General features: G+C 40.8%; 1 protein-coding gene and 1 pseudogene across 12 annotated transcripts in view; one reads left to right on the top strand and one right to left on the bottom strand.

Moving 5' to 3' along the window:
• Positions 1-27,440, top strand: part of LINGO2 (leucine rich repeat and Ig domain containing 2) — a 1,231,101-nt gene that overhangs the window by 1,024,298 nt on the left and 179,363 nt on the right. The window lies entirely within an intron of this gene.
• On the bottom strand, positions 18,658-19,462 carry LOC311606001 (phospholipid hydroperoxide glutathione peroxidase GPX4-like; annotated as a pseudogene). Its single transcript has one exon. The product of its transcript is annotated as a phospholipid hydroperoxide glutathione peroxidase GPX4-like (transcript).

The following is a 27,440-nucleotide window of genomic DNA, read 5'->3' as shown; positions in this document are numbered from 1 at the left end:
GGTCTCAACATTGCTTAAAAATCCAACTCCAAAGTCTCTTCTAAGATGCAAGGCAATCTCTTAACAGTAAAACTAAACTGAAAAACACAGATCACATACTTTCAACTTACAATGGCATAGAGTATACATTGGCATTCCAAAAGGGAGGAAAGGAGTCACAGTGAGGAAACACTAGGCCAAAACAAGTCTGAAAACCAGCAGGGCAGCTGACAAATTCTGTATCTCCATTTCAGACATTGTGAGGTATCCACCAGAGATGACTATTTGGATTGAGACTTAAGCCTTTATAAGTGGCCCAGCAACCACACTGAGTGTTTGGAATCCCAGTGTAGCCCTAGCCTTTCTCAGGGTGAACATTTAAACACAGTCACAAATCGTGCATTGACACACATCAGTTACCAAGGAAACAGCCAGAAGCAGAACTACAGAAGCTAAAAGGCCAGGTTAGTGTATTTAGGGACTTCCCCAGAAATACAGACTCTGATGGATTGCATCTTCCTCCCCATTTTGGCAGGTGTTGCTGCCTATGTGCTGGATTTCAAGGCCTGAATGGTAATTCCATCATGCATCTATTTGGGCTAAGGTCTGGACATACTACACTGGTTTTATGGGTATGAGTCAAATCTTGGGGGGGCAGGGGCATTAAATCATATCCTTAGCACTAGTATTCTGTTGTATATAGCTAAATAGGCAGTTGAGCAAACAGAATCTGATAGCAAGAGTTGGGAGCAAAAGGTCAGGGAAATGCAAATCAAAACAACTCTGAGATTCCATCTTACACCCATCAGAATGGCTAAGATCAAAAATTCAAGCGACACCACATGCTGGCGAGGATGTGGGGAGAGAGGAACACTCCTTCATTGCTGGTGGGAATGCAAACAAGTACAGCCACTTTGGAAATCTATCTGGTGCTATCTCAGAAAACTGGGAATATGGCTTCCTCAAGACCCAGCTATTCCACTCCTTGGAATATTCCCAGAAGATGCTCCAGCACACAACAAGAAAATTTGCTCAACCATGTTCATAGCAGCCTTATTCATAATAGCCAGATCATGGAAACAGCCTAAGTGTCCCTCAGTAGAAGAATGGATAAAGAAACTGTGCTACATGTACACTATGGAATACTACTCAGCTATTAAAAACAAGGAATTCCCAAAATTTGTGGACAAATGGATTGAGCTAGAAATGATCATAATGAGTGAGTTAACCCAGAAGCAGAAAGACTCAAATGGTATATACTCACTTATATCTGCATACTAGCCCAAGGGGCATGTCCCACGAAAGCCTTCACTTACCAGGAAACTGGAACAGAGGGGAGGACAGTCTATTGGGACTCTAGATGAGAGAAGCATGGGAGAACGAATAGCAAAGTAGAAGGATCCAGAGGGTCCTAGAAACCTACAAGTAGAACATTATGATAGGGGCCCAGGGGTCCTGCTCAAACTAAGGCACCAGCCAAGGACAATATAGGCGGTAAACTTTAAACCCCTACCCAGATCTAGCCAATGGGCAGAACATTCTCCACAGTTGAGTGGAGAGTGGGGTCTAACTTTCACACGTACTTGGTGCCTCATATTTGACCATGTCCCCTGGAGGGGGAGACCTGGTGGCACTGAGAGGAAGGACAGCAGGTTACCGAGAAGAGACTTGATACCCTATGAGCATATACAGGGGAAGGAAATCCCCCTCAGGAACAGTCATAGGGTAGGGAAATAAGGGGAAAATGGGAGGGAGGGAAGAATGGGAGGATACAAGGGATGGGATAACCATTGAGCTGTAACAAGAATAAATTAATAAATTTTTTTAAAAAAAGGTAAGAAGAGTTGTGAACTAGAGAGACCAAGAGAAGAAATGTTGCAATTGGTTGTTAGATTTTTGATGTTTCTTCCTTCCTTTCTTCCTTCCTTCCTTTCTTTCTTTCTTTCTTTCTATCTTTCTATCTTTTTTAAAGGTTATTTCTGGCCATAGCCAAACTTTCTCTAGTTATCCCTCACAGGTTGGCATAGAAGCAGCAAGTTCCTCCCAGTGTCATACAGAGACCTCCTTGTCTCATAAAGAGGAGCCCAATCCTCTCCGATTCTGAGGAATAGTCTCAGCAAGTTCCAACTACAGTGGAGCCTGTGACACCTGCTGGGTCACGTGGGGCTCAGGGAGAAGGGGTTTCCGCTCATTTATCTTTTGTTTTGCTTATTTTCTCTAAAGTCTTGGTTACTGTAAACGTTTTCACCAATCTCCAATAATTGGGAGCTATTTATATTCCCAAACCCTTTGAACTTCTGAAGGTATTTTTCAAATATCTGCAGTTGGCTGCATAACAAAACAACGTTTTCTAGCTGCTGCCTTTAATTCTTTAAAAGATAACTGCCTGAAAAACCATTATCTAGAGTTTCCTTATGATGGTCAGTGTTGAGGGTCCCCATCAGGTCTGATGGGGGGAATGGCTCTATCCAGGCTTCACTGTCCTGCAGCAAACCCTCCTCCATGAACACCACCTGACCCAGCTTTTCTACTCTTTTCGGAGGGTTATAGGTTCTGAAGTTTCCAGATATACAGATCATTGGTTGAAAAGGTGACACCAACTATGAAGGAAGAAGATGTAGAATGCCCCCAACACATGTCCTACCTCACCCCTAGTACAACCAGTTTCTTAGAGCAGGCAGGGGCTGGAGAGAGGAAGTGTGAGTGGAGGGAAACTATTTCCTCCTCTTTGTGAGCCACTCCCTTAGATGGCAGGAGCACCTGGATGAGAGGCAGCCTCCTCACAACCTCCACACAGGGAACAGGACTTCAAGTGGGAGCCAAGCAAGGATACACAGTAGTCAGCAAGCAGTGTGGTGTCCAGATGTGGGAAAGGGAGCTCAATTACATTTGCCGGGGCTGAAAGAACTGGTGGAGGTTTAGAGCTTCTCTAGGTGACTTGGCTGAGCCAAGAGGATTTGGGTCCCTAGCAAGAAGACACAGGTCTTAAGCTGGGCTGGGAGGAGGGATGTCTTGCACTGGTCAATACAGGGAATCTGGTGGGGGTAGCCAGCATCTCCAGTGAATCACGATCCAGGTGGTTTGAACTGTCACTGGGCCTAGATTCCAAAGGAGGGCCAATTGATATCACAGAGACTCCAGTTTTCTGTGCAAGAAATAGACACTATATCCATCTTCATCTGCAAACCCCACTTTGTGCCAAGTCATCTCACACCCACCACACTACCTGCTTGACTATAGAAACAGCAGCAGTTGCCACAGCCACAGTCACTGCTGGAAGGGTGTCTATGTGGACTGCTCGGTGTGTGGCCCATAGGCCTGTAGAAAGTCCACCCAGGGACAGACGCGTCCCCAGTCCTGGGCGTGCTCACTCCCTCTTCCATTTTAGATATGTTTCTCCAACCAATAGAACTGGAATAAACACACAGGCACATAGGGAAAATAAAAACAGGGTTGGCCACAGACCAAGAGAGTCCAGTGATGCCTCACATGGAAGCTGGACACCTGCATCTGGCCTCTCCTTTGTGTCCTAAGCAGAAGGTGCCTTAACCAAGATGACCTCTGGGTATGACAGGCCAGGCTACTGTCAAGTTTGTTTTCTTTTGGGGTGAAGATGTCAGATTCTTTAGAATCTCTTGGTAGCAATTGATCAAAGGGACTCCTGGGGACTTGAAATATCTCAGTTTGAGCACCTCCTAGGTATCACTTGAACTGTGGGTTATGTGTACACAACACACACACACACACACACACACACACACACACACACACATGTGCACATGTGTATGCACTCATGCCTTTCCCATTATTTGCTGTGACTTGTTCTGTTGATCTTTGCTACTCTGTCTAGGGTAAGATAAAATCTCAAGGTCGTTTTGATTTACATTTTCCTAATTGCTAAGGATGATGAATATCTTTTGAGGTATTTATTTGTCATTTTAATTACCTTTTTGAGGAGACTCTGCTCAAGACCTAGGCCCATTTTTGGAATGGGTTGGTTTTGCTTATTTGTTTGTTTAGTTTTGGGATTTTGTTGAGTTTTAAATATATTCTGGATATTAATTCTTTGACAAATGAATAACTGACAAAAAACCTCTCCAACTGTGTGGGTTTTCTCTTCATCCAATTGTTTTTTAAACTGTGCAGAAGATTTTTTGTTGTATGCAATTCCACTTATTGGTTTCCATTATTGGGACAGAGGACCTATGAAGAAAGCCCTTTCCTACACCTCTGTCCATCTGAAGAGTACTGTCTATGTTCCCAAAGGGTTAAGGTACCTCTCTATTGCTGAAGACACAGTGCTCCTCAGGCACAGGAACTAGACTATCCAAGTTGAATCCATGAGGCCTAATTTGTAGGGTTCCAGAAGGTGCCATCCAAGGGAAGGAACCAACCACTATTTCTTACTATCTATTTCATCTATGAACCTACAAACCCTCCTCCCGGCCCCTTTGCTACAATTTAGCTTGTTCTTGGATTTAATTTACTAGGATAGAACTTATCTTGATATTTCTGTAGAAACCTTTTGAGTCGTTGTCCCATCAGCACCTCTACAATCAAACACTGCATTTTTGGAAGATGTTTGGCCACCTCATAATGAGTGTCTATGCTCTTGTTTAGAAAGCCCCTGTGGGCTCAGTAAAGTTGTGTTCAAATCGTCTATGGCAGGGAGAGTGATGGCTCCATAACATGTCCAGGTCCTAAGCTAGAGAATCTTTAAATACATTGTTGCAGAAGAGACTTGGTAATGCATTCGAGCTAAGAACCTTGGAGATGAAAGGCACTTCTGAATGATCTCTGTTAGTCTAGGGCACTAACAAAGGAAAGAAGCAAATCAGAGGGGAAAATGAGGAAATGAGACTGTTGGTCTAGGCAAGGCTTTAAACCCCTGGCTACAGAAAAGGACAATGAAAGTGTCTCTCCCAGAGTCCGTAGCACAAATGCAGCCCTAAACCTCAATTGAGACATGAGAACACGAGAATAAATGACAGTTTTGTTTGTTTGTTTTAAGTCACCAAATTGTTTGGTAACTTATTAAAGCAGTTACTGGAAGCCAATATATGGCCCATTCTGAAAGCATGAGAATTTTAAGAGAATATTGAGGCTAGCCACCTTAACCTGTATCCTCAGGACCACAGTGAAAAGACACATAGTTTATCCACGTTTTGTTCTGTTTTACTTGCCGCTGTTAAGAAGATAGAATGAATTATTACAGATGGCTATCACTTACATGTCAATATATGCTGGCTCTTCTTCCTATTAGAAACATTAATAGATACTAAAATAAAATGTTTGTATTAACTTAACCAATACATTTACATAAAGTAACTTAAAGCACTGTGGAGCAAAGCTTATGTATTGCACTCAACATTTCACTCTCCATATTATACCACAAAAATGGTTACCCCACCCCATAATTTGCTTATTCATCCCTATGAGCACTTATTCCGAAAAAAGCAATGTGCCTGGTGCTGTTCTAGGCACTAATGACTTAGCAGAAATTTAACAGAAAGTGATCTCCTTTTAGGAATTTCCATTGTTTTGAGACCAAGTCAGATAATAAACAAAGACAACAGTTGTGGTATAAAAACATATGGATAAGGAATGCTGGTGGGATGGAAGATCATGTAAATAAAAAAAATAAGGGACCAAAGAAAGCCTGATCGGAGAGATGGGATTCAAGAAGAATATATCTGAGAACTATATTAGAACTTAGTAGAGGGGAAAGCTGCCCAGACAGATAGGGTGCCAGGCAAAGTTCGCGCTATTGTTTCGACACATTCTGTACTGCTGTTTCCCCTTGTTCAAACCCACTTCTCAGTGACGTTTCCCATGATTTCCTCTTGTGTTTCTTGACTCTGCCCTGCATCCATTTGCTTATGTCATTTCTCTGTTCCACTAATAAAATTTAAGGTCCACAAAAAAATAGGAATATTTTTGTCCATTTAACTTACTACTGTATCATCAGAACCTGTGGAAGTTCCTAGTAATACACATAATAGGCCTTTGACAAATATTTGGCCAATGGATAATTAATGAATAATATGATGTATAAGAGAAACGTATAATTGCTACACTTATTGATATGTTATTGCAATAATATTTTGTTCTAGCTATAACTGTGGGAAGTTATGACTTCGAAAGCCTTTACTCTCTTTCTGCTTAAAAATTTTAAATTACTATATATTTTCAATGCAACAGAGATGTTTTATTTTACAAAAAAATGTTCTTTACCTTCTCTTTTCAACTCTAGTGATTTTAAAGAATATTTCTATAGAAACAAATGTCAACTGTGGATAATGGCTTGGATTTGCTCAGATATTCCCTTCTCCTCTGTGTACTGTGGCCCCAACTATGCAAGACTGGATTTAGTTGTCAAAATATATACATTATAAATCGGGAAACTAGTATAGCTGTCTATAAATTCTTTTAAAAATGACTACAAAATGCTCAAGTTATAAAGGCATTAGGGAATTGAGAGCTCATTGGAGCAGATGAGTAGAGACTGGATTTCTGAAAGAGACTTTATAAATAAGTAGGGCCAAGTGGGCACAAATACTCACGCTGATTTAGTAGAGACTCCCCTCAAAGGTGGAGGGAGCCTGTGTTGACTGTATGGGAACCAAGCTGTTCCCACAACCGGAGAAGTGAGCCTTTTACTCATGTCCTGAGGTTTCCCGGATGACCTCGAGTCCTAAGGAATACTCCAGTGCCTCTAGATACAGTTTGAACATTGTTTTCTTAGACAAAAGGGTGGTCTTATGCTAAAAGCTGTCAGCTAATTCCAGAAACTGCTGACATTTCTTTTATGATAGCACCTTTCCTGCCCAAACATCTTGGTCTTATAGTAAGGATTAGAGCTGTAGCTGTTCAGAGAACACATGATTAGGGATGGAAGAAAGCACACGTTTTAATGAGTAACAAGCTAAGAGCACAGGAGCTTGCCCTCTGCCCCTGAATATCATGCTCTCATCTCTATTATCTTTGAAGCCATGAAGTGAACACACTCTGGCCTTTAGGATGATCTGGTTTCTGAGCTGCCTAAGATTACTAAGAGTGCTAGAGCTGGAGAAAAGAATGTACACTACACACTTACTGAGAAACAACTCATTAAGTTCCTGTGAATATGTTCTCCATTTATTCCGTAGTTATTTAAGAAGACATGCCTTATGTTTAATGGATGGCAGGTTTAAGGGCCCAAGGGCTTATCCACACTCTGTCTTCATGTGATGGTCACTATCTCATAGATTTGTAATATCTATAAATAAGACAAGGCACGTCAACAGTTAGCATAGCTGTTAGCACCTATCAGCTGTTTAATAACCACACTATTCCTTCATTTATGAGTGAATGGGGTTACTAAAGGACAGATGAGAGGATACCGAAACCACACAAGGACATGTCAGTCTCTTGTGTGAAAAGATACAGATGACAGCTTCCTGTGTTGACTGGTTTTATTGTCTCCATTGGAACCTGTATGTTCTATGATAGTTGTAATGCAGCTTAAATTCTATAAATGATTCAGCCTTAGAGTATTTGCTTCTGTGAGTGTAGGTTTCTGCATCTATACGACGTGCTCATTTTGTAAAAGATAACCATTTGAAACCAAGTAAGCATCTTTGAAAAGCATCCTGTTAACAGTGCAAATCCAGAGGGGCAAAATGATGACACCTATTAGAAGTACCAAGCACACTGGGTGAATGTTTGCAACCAGGGAAACTGAGTCTAGAGATAGGAGGACAAAGGAAAAATGTTTTCTAGTTTCTAGAGAGGCCTCCTCACTGTCATTTTTAGTCTACCTCAGACATGCATAAAATGGTTTAGCCTCAGAGTTGTCAGAACATTGTAGTGCTTAGGGAAAGACACAGTTCTTGCTGAAATCACAAGAAGAATAAAATACAGTGTATGATTTGTGCAGAAAGGAAGCTCTTTGGCTGATGAGCTTGACTTACTGGTATCTACCTGTAGGTTACTCTAGAGTCAGGACACAAATGAACGTACCAAGACAGGTTCTATTCCAAACCTGCTGCTCACAGTCCATCCTCCATACTGCAAGAAGAAAGGCTCTGTCCAAGAAGTTCAAGTACATGTAGGAGAAAATGAGAGGCTATACACAGGGACCAAATTGTGCTTAGTATGAAGACATGACAGTTGTCCGAGAAAGGCTAAAGGGATGCCTGTTCCAAATCACAACTCTTCTCACCTGTGAAGGAATACCCACCCAGGGCGGGAAGAGGTGACTGCTTCAGCAACCCCGTTTTTCCTAAGCCCAGCTTTCTCTGAAAACTATCTGCCCTGTGTTTTAACCTGTAGGGTGATGATATTATCAATGACACTTCAGATGCATGGAGTGAGTCAAAGCAAACTTATTCTTCCAACATAGTCAACTAGACAACTGGAGAAACGCTCAAAACAACTGTGCAGTATACATTATACAGTACACAACAGAGAACATCTGTACTTTATCAGAGTAAAAGACACAGGTGAGGCAAACACAATGGTCTCAGAATCTGTGCTTAGGGACAAATTTCTTGCCACTGTATTAAGGCCATACAATGGTCTTAAAAAACTTAATAGATATAAATTAAGGGAAAATGTAAGCTGAGATATCCAGAATTTTAAAGCCAAGAGACCAGGAGAAGAAAAACTTCCTAACACACACACACACACACACACACACACACACACACACACACACACACACACACCAACTGAAGAATCTGCATATATTGTCCTTTAACTGTCTTGTGACTCAGTAAACTATGCACACTCAAGTTGAGATCCCATGTCTGAGATGTTTAAGTAAGTAGCCATCCTCATGACTGAGAGAAAGTTGAGTTATGGCTGCAGAAAGAATCTTCAGGAACCCTCTATGGGTGCTCCTTAGGAACTCATTGAATGCCCTCATGGGTAAATAGGGTCAGAGAGGATATGTAGGAGTCCAAATGTGCCCAGGTAGCTCTTTGCCCAAAGGCCTTGCAGATACCCGGTGTTGGGATGCTGCTTCCTCTTGTGCTGTAAGTGGCACTGACGAAGTGCTGCTCCAGGGTCATTAACACTTTTCATACTTTGCCAGAAGTGGGCTCTGGAGATGGATTACCTGGATCCAAAACTCATTTCTAACAGTTAGGGGCTATGTATTATTTGGCCAACTACCTAATTTCTGTGTCTCAATTTTCATCAATAAATAGACGTGGCTGAAGTTTCCAAAGGTGGTAACATGCCGTAGGAAATGGTTAAGCTAGTTTCTGGCAAGCACAGCATACCGTAACTTCTTGCTTTAATAGTGAAGTCATTATCATTTCATGACGTGAAAATACCTAATAAGCTAGCAAATAAAGAGTCAGGAATCGTAAATTTGTAAAGATTTTGCCACGGTCTAAACAATTACCTTAGTTAGGATTGAAATTGATAATATCATCAGCCTCTTAAAAACTGCCAGAAAGGCTCTCCTGTGGTCTGGGATTAGAGTGCCAGAAATTTGCATTGTTCTCATTATTGTTGTTCCAAAATCACATTTAGGCAAAAAAATAATTTTCACCACTTAGAGAAATTCACCTCTGATTATTTTGGTATTTTTGATCTCACACAGCACAGACAGAATCATTTCCCGGACAAACGCACTGACCTACACTCATCTTGATCATGTCACAAGTGAGGGATGAGCGAGACCTTCACTGTGAGCTCTTGTGGAGGAGTTTCTTATTACGCAAGAAAGTGAAAACAATTGTGTAGTTATTATCAGAACTGTAACTGAAACTCTGGGGAATTGTAAACAGGCAGGTTGGATTTCATGTAGTCAGAAAACGTGGCTGTATGTGGTGTGGGCTGGTATTTAGGACAGACTACAATGCACAGGCAGAGTAACTTTGCATCACGACCTTCGTTTGGTTGGTTCCTTAAATGTGCATCCTTATTCATGTTATCTGCTTTTTCCTTAAGATTAAGTTAACAAGGGCAGCATATGGAGCTAATCACATTTCTTTGAAGCCCATATTAGTCATTCATCCTGCATCCTGATGTCATTCATCCTGTATCCGATTCCCATCTGAATTCCATAGATTACTTTTCCAATACATTTTATTCTGCCCCCCTGAAAACAAACCGCTGGATTGTTCCAAATGCGTTTAAGGAAGTCTTTGAATAATAGTGTTTCACTCACATCAGTATAGTCCTGCGTTATCTTTGATTTCATCTCGCCTGTTTCCATTACCCATGGCTTTCACAATCTATTGTGTTCTAAGACGTTCGGTGAAAATTTGTCAGAATAATCTGTTTTAAATTTTACACTAGTTAGAACAGCACGATGAAATCTCAGCTCTACACAACCCCCTAAAACATGTGTGTCCTGTCGTTCAGTGTGCCTATACTCTTATTCTACCAGCCCACTAGACATTTAGTGTCCTAATTATTTTGGCTGTGCTATTCTAAAGTGCTTGGGTCATGAGGCTTTTGGCTGTGCATATTCAACTACTTTCCATGAATTTCGTTTAATAAAAATAATGTTCACTTTCATCAAAACAATGAAAGTTTTTTATTCAACGAGGAAAAAGCAGGCTATGAGACGCTGAGGTTGTTATGATGTTCTGTAAACTAGATTAGAAAGAGAAGGAAACTACATTCAGGTAACTTTTATTGTTGTATTTTTTACATGCATTTATTTAAATTTTGGGAGAGTTAATGCCACTAGGCATGTGTGGAGCATGAAAGAGAACTGACAAAGGGTTCTTTTCTCCTTTCACAGTGTTAGGTCCTGGTGATCCAGCTCAGGTAATGAGGCTTTTGCCTGTGAACACTCTGCCCCTCTGACAAATCCTACTGGCTCCATTGCTTATAATTGCTAGTAGTTATTAGCCTTTTATGATGATTTATTGATTAAGTTTCTTAGAGCATGTATTATAGAAGAACTGAACACCATGTATAAACTATTATATACACAATCTCTCCTTTTGTTTCTCTTCTTCTTTTCCTTTCTTTGTTTCTTACTCTTTAGAAAGGAATCTGAATCAGAAATCTTTCAGTGTGATGTTCATGCCAGTATCTCATACTTGTTGTTTATCCTGCCTTTCCTCCGCTGTGTTTTTTTTCCCCATTGCCCCTATACAGTCCCATTCATGTTGCTTTCTAAAAAGTAAACATGAGTGTGCATACACATTTATCCTCCCAGAGCCTTTGAGAGCTCTGACTTAATTCTGCTGCTAAGGAATTAAGAGCTACACTCTCCTCCCTATTCCTTGAGAGTGCAGTAGCAGTTGGCTTCTTGTAAGTGTCTCCTTTGACATCAGCACCATTTTTAAAGGAAACATCAAGTCTGTTCCTATACAAAGGCATTCTTTTTCCTGGATATTTTTTTTGAAGGCAGTTACATTTTCTCTCTCTGTTCAGATCATTTTTATTTTTAGTCATTGATTGATAATGTGCATACCATATTTATCTTGAGCTAATGTGTATGAAAAATTATATCTGAGTTTTACCATATGCAATGACTTCTACAACAGCATACTATTTCAGAGTAGGAAAAGACAAGGACATCGAAATAATAAAATGCATATATAGCCTGCCTTTCTCAAACATTATAACCAAGAATCACAAATGAATCACTACATCTCATACTCCATAGTACACAAGAGTAGATGTTGCTGCTTTTATCTCCTCACCATGTCTCCTTTTATGGGAAAAGGCTAGTCCCACTGGCAGCAGGAAGCTTTGAGAAAGTTCCTTGTTGCTCTATATCTCAGCCTCCTTGGGTGAATGTATCTCTGCCCCAACCCAATGAATCTAAATAGTTTCTAGTGGTTTTTTTTTTTTTCAAATAGACGCTACGGAAAACCACCCTCTGCATACCACCGATAGATGTGGGAACTCTCAGCTCTGTGATAGAAAAACTAAAATAAAAACTCTGATGTACTAGCCTCAGAGGAGTAGAGTGGGTTTGTGGCCCCACAGCAAGAGAAGAGGAAAGGGATAGACTTGATATCATTCACGTCCACACTAGAAATGGCTCTGAATAATTTTTGAAATTTCTTCATTTTCATTACCTACATGTTTCTCCTTTTGCTTAAATTAGTTTGGTCTTGGTTTCAACCATATGAAACAATATATAAAGCCATAGCAGGGAGTCTGGCCCTAACTGTTTGGATTCATAATCAAATAAAACTTCAAAGAAATTTTGAACTCACTGTAAAGACTTCCTTTCTTCCTGCAACTCCCGGGCTTTTCCTTTGCCGTTTACATATGACACTGGAACACTAGTGAAATATTTGGAAGCTGCTGCTTTATAGCAGGTTGAGAACAATTTTAATACTTGATAGTACACATTCTTCAACAAGAAACAATGGCTAATGTAGTGAAATAAATTAGAGTGGCATGTGAGTTAATTTTTACAAGGCTGCAATGACATGGGGAAAATAATTGAAGTAAGTTTCTAAAATATGATTTGATAGTGATCTCGAAGTATGTTTCAGGGATAAAGTCATAAGTGGTTAGAGAAAGTCTGTGTCTCCCTGGGTCACATAAGATACAGAACATGTTACCTGCTCCTATTATACATGGTATAGTTTCACTGTCTTTGCAACATACATGAACTTAATGTAAAGGAAATTGGAGTAAACTTACTTTCACCCTGAGGGGGACCCTCCACTTTTGCCTCTTACTTTTCCCCCGTGCATAAATGAGGCTTATGATGTCTGTTAGCTTATACTGATGCTAAATAAGTGTAAGTCTTATTTAAAGTATGTATTAATTTTTACTTATTCTCTGAAAAAAGATAAATAAACAAGCACACGTAAATTTATTGTATCTTCTGAATACAGCAGAATGTCTTTAACATCAGTGCTAAAAGTTCACTGCCATCAGGGTTTTCTTAATTATAGCTTTTTCCATTACTTAATGTAACATAACACCACCACCTCCTTTGCTTTAAATTATCCTTGGGGCTTAGAGCACAACTGGTTTCCTTTGAGAAATCTTACTGCCACTGGTTCCAACCAATCATACAGCTAACGTATTCAACTTGGAGCCTTGACACAACTTTAGAACCATTGAAGATTTGTGAACAAGTGCATACATTGAGAAGAGTGAATAAATGAATACAGCAATTTTTAGCTCACTAGACTGCGCAAGTGAAGGACAGCAGCTCACCAGAGTGGACAAGGGACTGAGAAGCACAGAGACTGAGGGGCTGAGGGGTGTTTCACAGGTCACAGGCGGTGTCTGCATATGTGCATGTGGAGCACGGAGGGCAGCCTTGGGTATCTCCTGAATTTTGAGACTGTGATCCTCACAGAATTCACCTACTCCAGCTAAGTGGGTGGGTCACAGAGCTCCTGGGATCCGCCTGCCCTCCTTTCCCCACCACTGACACGCACAGCTCCTGGGATCTGCCCATCTCCCTCTCCTCACCACTGACACGCAGAGCTCCTGGGATCTGCCCATCTCCCTCTCCTCACCACTGACATAGAAACATGCAGCTACGGCCTGCTCTGAGGCTTATCCAGCCAGCATTTTACCCATTGAGGCATCTTCCCAGACACCAAGGTGGTTTTTGTTTGTTTGGTTGGTTTATAGAACAATCTGGATGTTTGAGATGATGGGGGCGGGGAATAATATAAAAAGAGATGAAAATTAACAGACAATCTCACTAAATTGTTTTCATATTACTGAAAAAAAGATTAAACAATTAGCAATTAGAAATTATTTTTTAATCCCAGGACTTGGGAGGCAGAGGTAGGAGGATTTCTGTGAGTCTCAGGCCAGTCTGTTCTACAATGTTAGTCCCAGGACAGCCAAGGCTACAGAGAGAGACCCTGTCTCAACAAAAGCAAATTTTAAAAAAGTGTGAAAGGCTTAAAAAAGAAAATATATATTAAGATATTCATTGTATTTGTTTGGCAATTGTTTACTTTTAAATTATATATCTTCATATGTGTATCTGGGAAGGGAGGTTATTCCTGAGGAGGTCAAAGACAGCAGGTGCCATGGCCCTGCTGTGACAGGTAGTTATGAGTACCCAGTGTCAGTGCTGGAACCAAACATGGGTCCTCACAGAGCAGTGCACACTCTCAGATAGTGAGCTGTCTCTCTAGCCCCCGTGGAATTCTTTGCTTCTTGTGGGGCTTTTTTCATTGTTTCTTTCCTTCTTATTTGCCTCATTTTATTCTGTGATATTCTCAAGCAGCAGCATTTTAGTGAGAGACTCTCAGAATATTCAGTCACCTAGAGTTTTTTTTCCAAAGATGTCTTACAAACCAGGTTTTGTGTTTATTGAAATCCAAACGACTCCACGGGGCACAGGGCCCACAAGGAAATGCTACCCAGCAGAGTTTTTCTTACATCGTGCTGCTTAACTTCATGTTAAGGTCTAGCATCACTGACTTCCATGCCATTGCACTGGCTGCCTGTTCTTAAGCTAACACTGTTCCAGAGAACTGTACCCATCAAAGCCTGTTGGGCACACCATCACCTCAGCAGTCACAGGAACCAGGGGCTCCCAGTCAATGACTCTCAGACAGGAGCCCTGAATCGCTTATATCTGAATGGATACACCCTGCTTTTTGTTTGTGTTTACAAAAATTTCATCTTAAATGTGTCTGCTGGCAAGAAGTTGTTTTATATAGAGTAAAAAGTGAGCCTATTCAAATACCAGATGTTCATAACTACCTGAAATTTATTTGAAGTTTGCTGTTGATGATTCTTTGGGTTGATTTTAAGGCAGAGTCTCAAGCTGCGGCTCATGCTGCTCTGAAACTTACAATGTAGCCCAGGCTGCCCTCAACGCATGGCAACACTTGTCTTAACCTCTGCACCAAATGGGTCATGCACTCTGTAACTCCAGTTCCCAGGACCGTGATGTCTTCTGGCCTGCACCTACATGCAAGTGGTACACACACAAACGCACAAATAGAAATGATAAAGAAAGGCCTTAAGAAGACACTTACGACAAATAGTTTCACTTTTTAGCTATAGAATTATAGTGGACTTAAATATGCATAGCATAGTTTCAGCTTTTTGATTTAGTGGCAATTTACCTGAAATTAATTATATTTTTGAAGAACTGGTGTCTAGATCACTTTTAAATGATCCATAGCCAAAACTGAAATATTTTGTATTATATAAAAACCAGCAATTCCAGTAATGAAACAGGAGACAATATGTAGTTAGCGTTATCATACATATGTAAAGCAATTTGTCATCTTCCTAAGTGTGAAAATGAGGATTTTTCTAAGAGCACAGCAATTACTCAGCTCTGTGTTTCTCCTCAGCCAGGTCTTTTCTCTTCCCTTTAGTTGTGTTTTATTGCTCCACTTTTATTATTTCCTTCTGGCCCTAAAGCAAAGTAAGTGGTTAAAGAAGAGCCCGAGTAAACAGAGGCATGTTTTTCAAGGCAGCCTTTCATAAATATTTACAGTGAGATTGACACTTGGAGCTCGCACTCGCCCCTCCCCACATAATCCTGCTCTGTGAAGGCAGTGCTTGTGTCTCTGCTGTAAAATCATATTCTTGCCCCGGGGGGCTCCTCCTTGGGAACTGCAGGGCACCTGTGCTGAGGAGCGCTCCACAGAAGGGCAGCCCCAGCTGTTTGTGCCAGAGTGGCCCTTCCTCATTAGGCAGGCAGCATCTCACAAGCCTCCTCCTGCCGGTAATCTTGCCTTTCATTCCTCCTCACAGAGCCCCTTGGGAGTTTTCATCCGATTGGGAAAGAGAAAGGAGAGATGTGCTAAGAGAGAGACTGTGAGACTGAGGACAGAAGGAAGAGGGGAGAAAAGAGCCCTCAGTCCTCCCGCTCCCTACCTTCCTTTAGCGCCTTTTCTCTTACCTGGAAACTCCTTATTGGCCCGCCACGGTTTATACTTCTAATTGGTCCCTTCTGAAAAAGTTTCTAGTGAGGAGTTTCATGGGATCCGGGGGCACTTCCTTACACCACTTTCTGGAGAATGTGAGGAAAGCAAACTGTGCTGTGCTTCAAAGGAGAGCAGTGGTCAGGGTCTGGGTTAGCAGGGTCTTTTTCCCTGCTTCTCAGGACTGGAGCTCGCAAGGCTCAGCTCTCAATTTTGCGGTCTCAAAAACTTAATTTTTTCTCTTTTGGTCACAGGCTAGTAAGACACTACGGTACCGAGGGGTCATAGTCACTAAACTGACCCCAGGATTAAATAGACTAAAAAGGCTACAGTGCTGTGTACAGAATGGGTTCTCATGTTCAGCTATTTTAAATATTCATTTTTTTAGGCCCATCTTAAGCAGTGAACCCAGAGAACCAAGATTTCTGGGCAAATATAGAATCATGGTTAAGATGAAGAAAATGGTCCAGTTAAATAGTTCTGACTCTATACGCAAAGGACAAAAAGAACACAGCAGGGTCACAAAAGCTTTAATTCAGATTTTATAATCTGCCTGGGCATGGTAGCCCATGCCTTTAGACCCAGCGTTGGGAGGCAGAAACAGGCACATCTCTTTGGGTTCACAGACAGCCTGGTCCAGCAGAGGTTCTCACCCTCTAGGTCATGACCCCTTTGGGGACTGTATATTGGATATTTACATTACAATTTATAACAATAACAAAATTACAGTTATGGAATTGCATTGAAATAATAATTTATTATTTATTAAATATTTAAACTGTATATATTTATTTTGCATATTATATGTATTTATATTTATAATAAATTTATATGTTTGTATTATGTTTATTATAAAAGTAATTTTATGGTTGGGGGTCACCACAACATGAGGAACTGTATTAAAGGGTCACAGCAATAGGAAGGTTGAGAACCACTGAGTAAGTTCTATGTATAAAGGCCGTACTCTAAGAAAAATCAAATAATCAAACAATAAAACAAGTTTGTGATCTAAGAAATTCTTCAAGATATTTGATGTTCAGTTTTCTCATTCAAAGGGCAAAATAACAGGGATAGCTGACATGTAAAATTTAAGATAATATGCACCCACAGTCCACAGCTTGACTCCTGAAAAAGAGCCAGAGTATTACAAACATACACTAGCACCATCACCATGCCTTTAACGAATCCAGGCAGCCACGGACAGAACCTTGTTCTCATAAAGACTGTAAAATTTGACAGCTGGGAGGCTGTCGTCCACCTAATGCAGTGACTTTCTTCTGGCTAGGATTGGCTAAATATTGGTGAATTATACCCCTGTTTCTTTTCCCTTTACTAAACTCAAGGCAGATTGCCAGTTCTCTTCCTTAATGTGTCGCAGAAAATCCTGCATTAATTACATTTTGACCCACCTGAAGTTTGAGAAATTTTGTTCTCCCAGGAAAAGCTAAGTCTGTGTCTGTCCGACCTTGATTTGTAGAACCTGGGTGGCGCAGAGACGATTGCTCAGAGACAAGCGAGAAAACATGTGAAACGTGAAGAGCTTTGCCTCGTGGGTAGCTGCTTCTTTAACGTTGTGTGATTATGGCTTCAATGCGTTTATGAACCATTCATTTGAGTGATTATCCTATTGAATTGCATTGAGTCTCATTTGTCTTTAGTGGAGAAGGAGCATTCCCTGTCTTGTCCCTTGTTTAAAGAGAATATTCTATGCCTCAGACCCACCATGTTGCATGTTATTGTTGTCAAAATACAATTGCTTCATATATATGATGAAACTGTAAGAGCTATTTGGATCCAGCAAACAAGGAAGGAATAGCCGGAATTTCACAGATTCTTGCTTCCGTGAAATCTTCTCTGTGGTGGTGAATACTTCTTGTGAGGGCACTCAAGCTTCTGTAATAAAATACTACAGGCTGCGTGGCTTGCAAATAAACGAAACCTCTTTCTCAAAGCGCTGATGGCTAAGAGGACCAGGCGCAAGTGGCCAGCATACTTAGGATCATCTGAGGACGCTACTCCTGCTGCACAGATGGGCCCCTTCTTCCTGTGTCCTCAGAGGGTGGGAAGGGTGGAGGAACATGTGGGTCCATTTCCTAAGGGCAGTCTCAGTCATCCCTCATGGCCTAATGACTTCCGAGAGGCCCCACAACTTAGTACACGATTAGCCTGTGAGTTTCACCTCAGACCATCTATTTCCGGAAATCCGGGGATGATCTTGCCTTACGTCTTCACAGTTACATCAACTCAGCATGAGATCTGATCTTACTCTGATCTTTTAACAAAGCGTAGTGTATAGAGGGGCATTGCTGATACTTGCACACGTACCTTCCATTCAGAGGCAACCAGCAGAGGATGCTTTTTTCAGATTTGTGTTTTGTGAGGATGAGCAGAAGACGGGGAGGAGGGTAAGCAGAGGCAGAGGGAAAAGGACCAAGAAGCTCTGCGCAGTGGGGACCTTCAGTGGGAGCCCGGAAGGAGGCCTTTGTAGGCATAACTCCACAAAACTAAACATGTTTCCCTTTATCTGGATTCCTGACCAGGACAAGTTGTTGAATTTCCTAGAAATCTAAGGTGTGTACTCTTGCTATAACTGAGCGATCACTGAAATACACTTGTTTTTCCAAAGCTGGAAACCATTATGCATTCATTGCTTAGAGATCTTCCTCAAATTTCCTTGAATGAGTAGGCACACACTCGTATCTGTGCTCTAATAAAATACAAATACAGAGTACCACAAACAGCAATTCTTTGTTGGAATTTACATGGGGCACTTAAAACCAGTAGCAGCTACAAAATAGCAACATTTTCTTTTTTCTTTTTCTCTTCTTTTTTTCCCCTCCCCCACATTTCTGCATTTTATTCCCACAAGGCAGCCAGGGTAAAGTGAGAGCTGGGCGCCACAGGCCTCTGGGCCTTTCTCCAGCGGGGATGCACGCCAGGTCCTCAGGACTGCCACACCAGCGGGCTGGTTTGCAGGCCGACCATCATGAGTGCCAGGGTGGAAGGCTCCAGGGGTCAAGGACGGGGAACTCGGTGGGGGCACACACTTGTGGGCTAGAGATAGCACGGCAAGTCCTTCTCTATAACCTGGGGCTCCTCCATGCGACCGTAGTGCTTCACCACGCAGCCGTTCTTGTCAATGAGAAACTTAGTAAAGTTCCATTTGATGGCGTTTCCCAGCATGCCCCTGCCCCTGGGCTGGACTTTCATCCATTTCCACAGTGGGTGGGCATCGTCCCCATTTACACAGATCTTGCTGTACATGTCGAACTTGACATTGTAGCCTGCCGCAAACTCCTTGATTTCTTGATTACTTCTGGGCTCCTGCCTCCCCAACTGGTTGCAAGGGAAGGCCAGGATTCGTAAACCACACTCAGCGTAGCGGGCATGCGGATCGACTAGCTGAGTGTAGTTTACGTCGGTTTTGTCTCATTGCGAGGCTACGTTGGTGACGATGCACACGAAACTCCTGTACTTATCCAGGCAAATCATGTGCCCGTCGATGTCCTTGGCTGAGAATTCATGCATGGAGCGCGCACAGCGCCAATCATCACAGGATGCGCACATGGTGCTCGCCAGGCCAGGCGCAGCCAAAGTCCCGCACAGCAGCGCCGGCTTCAGCAAGCGTCTCAGACGGCCCCCTTCTTTTTCTCTTCTAACAGCAAGTTACTTACAGATTGAAGGAAAAATAGGCCAAATTATTTCTAAAACTTCTTCTGGTAGTAAAAAGTAAAACAAATTCTATTTTTTCTTTTGATTTTCTTCATTGAAGAAAAAAATCACCTCTCTTCCTACCCAACTGTGTTCTTACTTGCAGTCCAATCTTGGAGAACTATGAGGATGCAATTGCTATCTTGGTAGGTGTGTTTAGTGGACCTCGGTGGTCTGTGGTTGCTTGCAGAAAGCTGAAGACCGCGAACTCATAGCCTGGGCCTACCATTCCCACACGATAACTCACAAGAACACAAAGGCACTCTTTAGAGGACTTTGCAGTGTTGCAAAGTGGTGTCTGTAAATACCAGACGGTGAGTGAAGCCTCATTTCCGCGTAGCGGGACACAGAGAGGAAGGCAGCGGTGGCTCTCTTCTCTGGGAGAGTTTCTGGTCGTCCTGACAGTACTGCACTACTAATAACGACTAGTTCTAAGGGCAGCTTTTATTTGCATTACATTGCCATTTGTACTTTGGTTCCATTAATTTACTAGCATTCTCCTAATCACTCTATCATTTTATACATCTAAGAGTTATGAAGTCCTCACAGAAGTGTAACAAGTAATTAAGAATCATTGCATACAGTTTCTTTTAAATAAATAATAAAACAATTTTGTACTTCTGTGGCAATACGGAGCATCTCATTTTTAGATTAATAAAGGGAACTTTGTTATCTTTATAAAATTGAATTATTTAGTTCAATACAAAAATCAAATCTTTATGAGTTTTTAATTTCTAAAAGTTCCTATTTTGTGCCACATTTATCCTTAACTTTTTACAGCTTTACTGCCATAGCAGGGTGTTTTACATTTTTTAATGAGTCATAGTTTGGCTACAGTTTATTATTGAAATGTTTTCCATACAATATATTGTGATTACCCCCCCCCCCCCAGTTCCCCACAACCACCACATCTCCCTTCCAGACCCACACCCTCTGTCTCTCCTAAGGAAAAAATAGGCATCTAAAGAATAAAAATAAAATAAGATAAAATAAAAACAAGCAAGTTGGAATATAAAACAAACAAACACATGGAAGAAAGCCAGAGAAAAAACACAAGAAACACATATAGACACAGAGACCCACACGTTTTCACACACAGGAATTCTATAAAAACACAAAACTGGAAGTCATACAGATCCTACACAAAGGATCTGTAAGATTTTTTAAAAAGTTCCCTAATACAATATTGTAAGACAGAAATGATCCAAAGACGCTGTTGAGTTTGTTTTATGTTGGTCATCCATGCTGAGCGTAGAACCTATCCTTAGGAGGGGTTTGTTTCCCCAGTGAGACGCCCTTGGAAAAAAGTAATTTTTCATTTTCGAGTGGTTATCAGTTGGATCAGGCTTCTGGGATAGGGCGGGGTGTGTCCACTCCTTTCAGCTCCAGGACCTCATCAGGTGCACACCTGCGCAGGTGCTGTGCACGCTGTCGGAGTCTCTGTGAATTCATATGTGGGCCAGCCCTGTTAGCTAGAAGGCCTTGATTCCCTTGGTGCCCTCCATTCCTCTGCCTCTTCTGCTCTTCCCTTTTGCGCTTTTGCAGAAATCCCTGAGTCTTGAGGGGAGGGATCTTATGGAGACACTGATTTAGAGCTGAGTGTCTCAAGGTCTCTCGCTCTCTGCACATTGCCCGGCTGTGGGTCTCTGTACTCGTTCCCATCTGCTGTGGGAGGAAACGTCTCCAGCGATGGCTGAGCAGGACACAGATCTATGAGTATTGCAGAATTTCATTAGGGCTCATTTAAGTGTTGCAGAACAGCGGTGTTTGGTCCATGGACTATCCGTACTTCAGTTCTATCCAGGCTGTCCCAAGGGGTATTTAAGATGAAGGGAGGGGTGAGGAGGAGGGGTTTAGGAGAAGATGTGAAAGATCTGCTGGAGATGCGCTCGGAGAGGAAGCAAAGGGTGCTGCAGGTGGTCTGCTGCAGAGCCAGGGATGAAAGGAGAGACGTTTATCTGGACACAAAATTTCTTTACTAAATTTCTTAAGTTATTGATTTTATATTTTGAGATTATAACATAATTACATCATTTTTCCCTTCCCCTTTCATTTCTCTGAAATCTTCCATATATCTTCCTTGCTTCTTCAAAAACCCATGGCCTTCTTTGATTAGCTGATTTTACATATATACACACATACATACATATTTCTAAATAAAGAAATAAATTGTTCTCAGTATGTATAATGTTACTTACTTGTATGTTGTTTTTGAGGCTTATTAAATGTAATTTAGAGTTTTTATACCAAATTCAAATCTATTGTATGCTTTGAATTTAAAGACTCATAACGTTATTTACTAGGCACACTTGTCAACACATCTTAAAATGGCAAAGGACTGTTGATCTTTTTTTCCTGGAAAATATCAATCAAATATTGGCATTAAATTGATTTTTAGTATTTTATATTGATCTTTGGATTTGTGTTTATAATGTGTACTTGTGAATATTACTAATATCGTAATATTGTGGCAATTAAAAGGCTCAGTTTGGCACACTTTCAGGAGGTTTCTCTGGTGACATTCTTAATATCTCCCATAATTACCGAACAGTCCAGGTTTTATCATGTCTTAAGTAAAGTTTTGTAGTTCAGGGCTTCCTAGAAAAATCTATTGCTTCATCTAGGTTCTCAGACATTTAATTTCTGTGGCATCACCAGTTCTTCTTGCTTCGTCCAACCACAATCAATATTTGTAGTTTCTCGATCATTCCTGGATTACACTAGCTAGTGGTGTGTTTATTTTATTAGCTACTTTAAAAGTGTAATTTGATAGTTTTCCTAATTTATTAATTTCCAATTAGCATTTGCATTTACCGTCTCTTCTCTACCAGGTGCTTAATAGTAGAGAGTGGGAGAGACAGGACAAACCCTTGGGGTGTGAACTATTTTATAGCAATTTTAACAACTTGTAGGAAATAAAAGTTTAAAGAAACAGTTCTAGACAGTAGATGAGCCATGTGTTTGTACAGCCCTCCCAGGAGGACACTGTTGTTTAGGACACTGATGTATTTTTCAGAATTTCAGCCCCCTCTTCCTGATATTTAAAGTGTTTTGGCTTGAACCCTAACCTAACATTTCTAGCATGTTTAAACTGTAGCATGGAAAATACAAAAGAAATATCTGAAAAATATTGACTTTGTATCACAGGCATTGCTTTCCTGAAATCAAGTACAACTGCCATCATTTCCTTTCAAGATCAATTTCCAGTTTTTGGTGTTCTCAGCACCCATGTCACTGAGCAAGATATCTCACTCTGAAGAGTTCTGCCTCCTTATCTGTGTGATGGAGATCAGAGTAGCATCACTATCATTGGACTCTGTGATGCTTGGTCTTATGGGAGTGCCTGGCATGCTACAGGCCAGAGTGGGCACTGCTAGCATCTCCAGGGCAGCCACCAAGAGGTGACTGCGGAGGGCAGAGAGTCAGATGGTTATACTGCCTATACCTGCCCCAGTTAGTTCACATCCTAAAAGCACAGATTCCATATAAGGGGCAGTGAGAAGACTCTGAGAAAGCATGCCGCCAGCAAGCCTCAGAGTCTGAGTTCAACCCTGAGACTCACATAGTGGAAGAAGAGAATTAGTTCTTACAAGTTTCCTCTAAACTTCACAGGTGCATGCCTACACACACACACATACACACACACACACACACACACACACACACACACACACACACACTTTAATGTAAAAAATACTAAAAATTCCATATACGCCATTGTCATTGTCATTACCCATTCATTTGGACGATTCCGTTTCCTTGCTATAGGAAGTAGAACAGCAAGAAACACGGAAGTACAAAAATTCCTGTGGGAGCTTACGGAATCATTTGGAAATGAAAATATGATATACACAAACAATAGAATTTCATTCATCTGGAAAGAAAAATAAAACCATGGAATTTGCAGGAAATAAGTGGATTTGGAAAACATAAGGGGATGTCATCCCAATTCAGAAAGACAAATAGTAAATAGTCTCTCTACTACATACGTGTGTGTATGTATGTGTATGTGTGTGTACATAAATGTGCATAAGGAGACATAGAGAGAGTAATAATAACTGATGGGAGGTGAGGGGGGCAAAAGGATGCACAGGGCACGAAGGAAAACAAAGGGAATCTAAGAGGCAGCTTATTTTGTGGCAGCTGTTACGTCGGCTGTTTTCTCAGCCTAAAGCTTTTAACACTAAACTAGAGTGAATCACCTTTTAACACATTGAAGTGATCAAAACCTCCAGGGAAAAAAGTTTCTTGCTTGTTTCCCCCAATAGACTAAAAGTCACTTTTCTGAAATATTTACATATTAAAACTCTGGATGCCGCTAAGATCAATTCTAGAACTTTTAAATTCTCAGTAGCACTTTAAAACCTCCTGTTCTTCCACTGCAGATTTTTGACTCAGCAGGCTGCTATAGATCCTGAGAATTCTTATCTTTAACAACCTGCTTGGAATTGTTGTTCGTAGCCAACATTGAGAGACACTATAGCAGATAAAATAAGCCTATATATCTGGAAAGCCCAGGAAAAATATTTTTCTCACCAAAATTACATATACTATTGCTCCCCAAGATCGAGAAAATGCCAGGCATTCTCATTTCCAACCCACCACACCTTCTGTGCAATTAACAAAGTACTTTAAGCATTAATTAAAATTTAGCTAAATATAAGCTAATCATATCTACCTATCTTTCTGTTTGGCCGCCACCCACCTCACCTCTTTCTTTACCCACCATCTGATGAAAAAGCCTATGGTTTCTAAATTGCAATTGTGATACAGAATAATTTAAACATTTTTAAAATCTCATAAGATACAAGAGGTGTAAGAATGGCTGTTTATTACATTAGGGTTCTCTGACTTTCATCAAAATATTTCTTTGGACATGAGTTATTTGATTCTGTGTGTGTGTGTGTGTGTGTGTGTGTGTGTGTGTGTGTGTGTGTGTGTGTTCTTGTTTATGTATGTGGAATGTGTACTTTGGACATGAGCTGTTTGCTTGTGTGAGGGGTTCGTGTGTGTGTGTGTGTGTGTGTGTGTGTGTGTGTGTGTGTGTGTGTGTAATGTGCACATACCAGCACACATATACACACGTTTGCAGACATGTGGAAACCAAAAGGTAACATTTAGAATCTTCCTCAGTCACTCTCTCTTCATGCTTTGATGAGTTATTTCACTGACAAGGACCTCACACCTAGGCTGGCAGCTCGGTCACCTCCAGGATTCCTTATCTCGTCTTGCGTCACCATAACTGGGATGGCAGATGTGCACGTCCCCTGTGTGTATGGTTGTCCATACTTGGGTTCAGGCTTACATGTCAAGCTTCTTGCCCTCTGAGAGGTCTCTCCTGCCTTGATTCCTTCTCATATTTGCAATATAAGTGATGTAATGGCTGTTGTGAAATTATAAATATATATATTAGAAATATATTTGATTTTGACTCCAACTTTTTTAAATTTTTCATCACTAGAATTTCTATTTACATGTTTGTTCTATATGCCAAAACCTTGTCTTTCCCAATGATATTTATTTTCACACATAGAATGATTGAAAATTCTTTCAGTCAATACTCAACCCACAGTTGAGTGCAATTTGATTCACTATCTCGTCTATTTTCTAACTGGGTTAGGCCTCTTTGCTCATTTGTGTTCTCTTCACAACATATTCTGCTCTTCTGATCCTCCACTGCTTACAGAGATATGTTCTTATGAGGTGTTGATATAAAGGAGATTATCAATTTCAAGATGTGAAATGTGAAACATCTCTGTAAATCCAAAGTAGCAATTCTTCTCTCCATTGAAGGTGTTAGGCTAGCTGCTGTGGTAGGAAGCCACATTTAACTTTCTGGGTTTTTTTTCTTCCCTTTTTTAAAAAGCCCTCTAGTACTATCCAACAAATGCAGGAAATTTATAATGCTTTAATAGTCTATTAAAACCCAAAGCTGAAGAATCCAAATGAGACCCCAATTCACTGTTCTTACAGACATGAGTGATCCCTGATTGGTGCTTGCCTGTCACTCACTGACAGCCACCATGGAAAAATGTGTACAGTTGTGTGTGGCCTTGCAATTCCAGAAATTTGGGGGAAGTCATTGCCAATACAGCTAGAGCTGATGACATTGAAATCTGTAATAATCAAAATGTCAATAGCAAAACCCCACAAAAATAAGGATATAGCTATTAGTAGCTTGGATAAATAACCCTTTTCTATTAAAACCAATAGATTTTTCCAGTAAAACCACATAGATTTCCCTATACTTATTCTTGTAATTTTTGCTGTATCTTCCTATATCTTATTTACCTTGAGATGCATTTCTTGGTTTCAATATGCACATCTGGATGCTTATTACAATTTCTTTAAAGCATTCTGACAATAACACTTTAGATGTTAAACTAAATAGCATACTAGGAAAATATAAATTTAATAATAGCCAAGGAAAGAAGCTAAGCTTTTCTGTTTGGAAACTGTAGAAATGCTTCTCTTTCTGACTTTTTAAATTATCTGTCTACCTTTCTCTTACTAGACTTGCTGCCTCTAATTGTGCCTCTGGAACATGTAGGTACATAATCCAGGGTGCTGTCCGGGTTAGGAAGAGGGAATCCATTGAAAAGGAAGATACTCCATGCACATACTTTGAGCTGCTATGTTATTCTACTTTGACATCTGTCTACCATGGGTATATGTTTTATAATTATGACTTATATATGCTCAGTTTAGTCATCTCTATAAAGCTGTTGAACACTAAGGTTTCTTTGGCCAAGGTCAAATTGCCAACTGCCAAAGACCTGTCTCTGGTGATTCCTTTTTAGCAATTACTGAAATGCAGGTCTAAAATCCAGACCCTGCATTGCTGTCCCCTGTGCGGTAGCAGATAATGACACACTCGGCAGGGCTTCTGTAAGTTCTTTGATACTTAACTAACCTGAAAAATAGCTTCAGGCATGGCTGAGCAGACCCCTCCTTCCCAGAAGCCAGGCCCTTCAGAGGATCAGTTGTAGTGAAAGGACAAACTTTTGGTGAAATTGACCATTTAGAGTAAAATAGACTGTCCTTCCCTTAGACAAATAACAGTCCTTACCTCGTGAAGCTGCAATTGATACTTTTCTCATCTTCCTTGTCGCCTGCTTTTGAAATTAGGAAAAGGTAATGCGTTGTGGAATTTCAATCTTGTGCAGACTTGTTACATTTTAGTTTGTTCAATGAATATGCAAGAGTTTATATAAATTGTTTAGGGCTGGTTACTATGGCATGCATTTTATATGCTTGTTAATATTAGTATCATTAAGCTTTTATATGATGTTCTTAAAAGAGGCTCAAGGACATGAGAACTACCACAAAAGGAAGTGGAATGCAGTTCATGATTATTTTAATGTGTCACTGGAAAAAAATTGCTGGCTTTTCAAAGCAAGACCATAATTCTTTAATCAAAGGCTTCAGGCAATGGAAGGAAATTACATTATCTCACTGCATCACTTATCGTGGATCCAAATATGAAAAATTGTCTCATGAAGAAAGACGCATCAATTCTGCATTTGATGAGGAGGGCAGAATTAAAATTTCAGTCCTCAGCTTTGTCACTGACTCGTTGTCTGGGAAAGCATCTTTGTTTCCACACACCCTACATGCAAACGAAGCACACTGTACAGTCTTCGGCTATGTCTCTTCATAAGGAGCTCCAATTACTGCAGATGCTGCTGAAGCAAAAAGCAAAAGCAAAACCCAGGAGGGGAAGGGAGAAATACTGAATTGAAGAGTGCTTTGGTTTTAATCTTTGGGGGGGGGAAGCAAAGAGCGCAGACTACAGTTCTGAGTCACACTTGGAAGATCAGAACCTGGTCGCTCCATACTTTTATTCTAAGTTTTAAAATGATTTAAGGAAAGCTTACTAATTGTCCAGATGCTCAGCTTTCTTTGCCTATAAAG

The sequence above is a fragment of the Acomys minous genome (assembly GCF_964271855.1).
Source record: "Acomys minous genome assembly, chromosome: 1".
Taxonomy (NCBI): domain Eukaryota; kingdom Metazoa; phylum Chordata; class Mammalia; order Rodentia; family Muridae; genus Acomys; species Acomys minous.
Note: the sequence above shows the minus strand (reverse complement) of the source record. Positions and strands in the feature narration are given on the sequence as shown.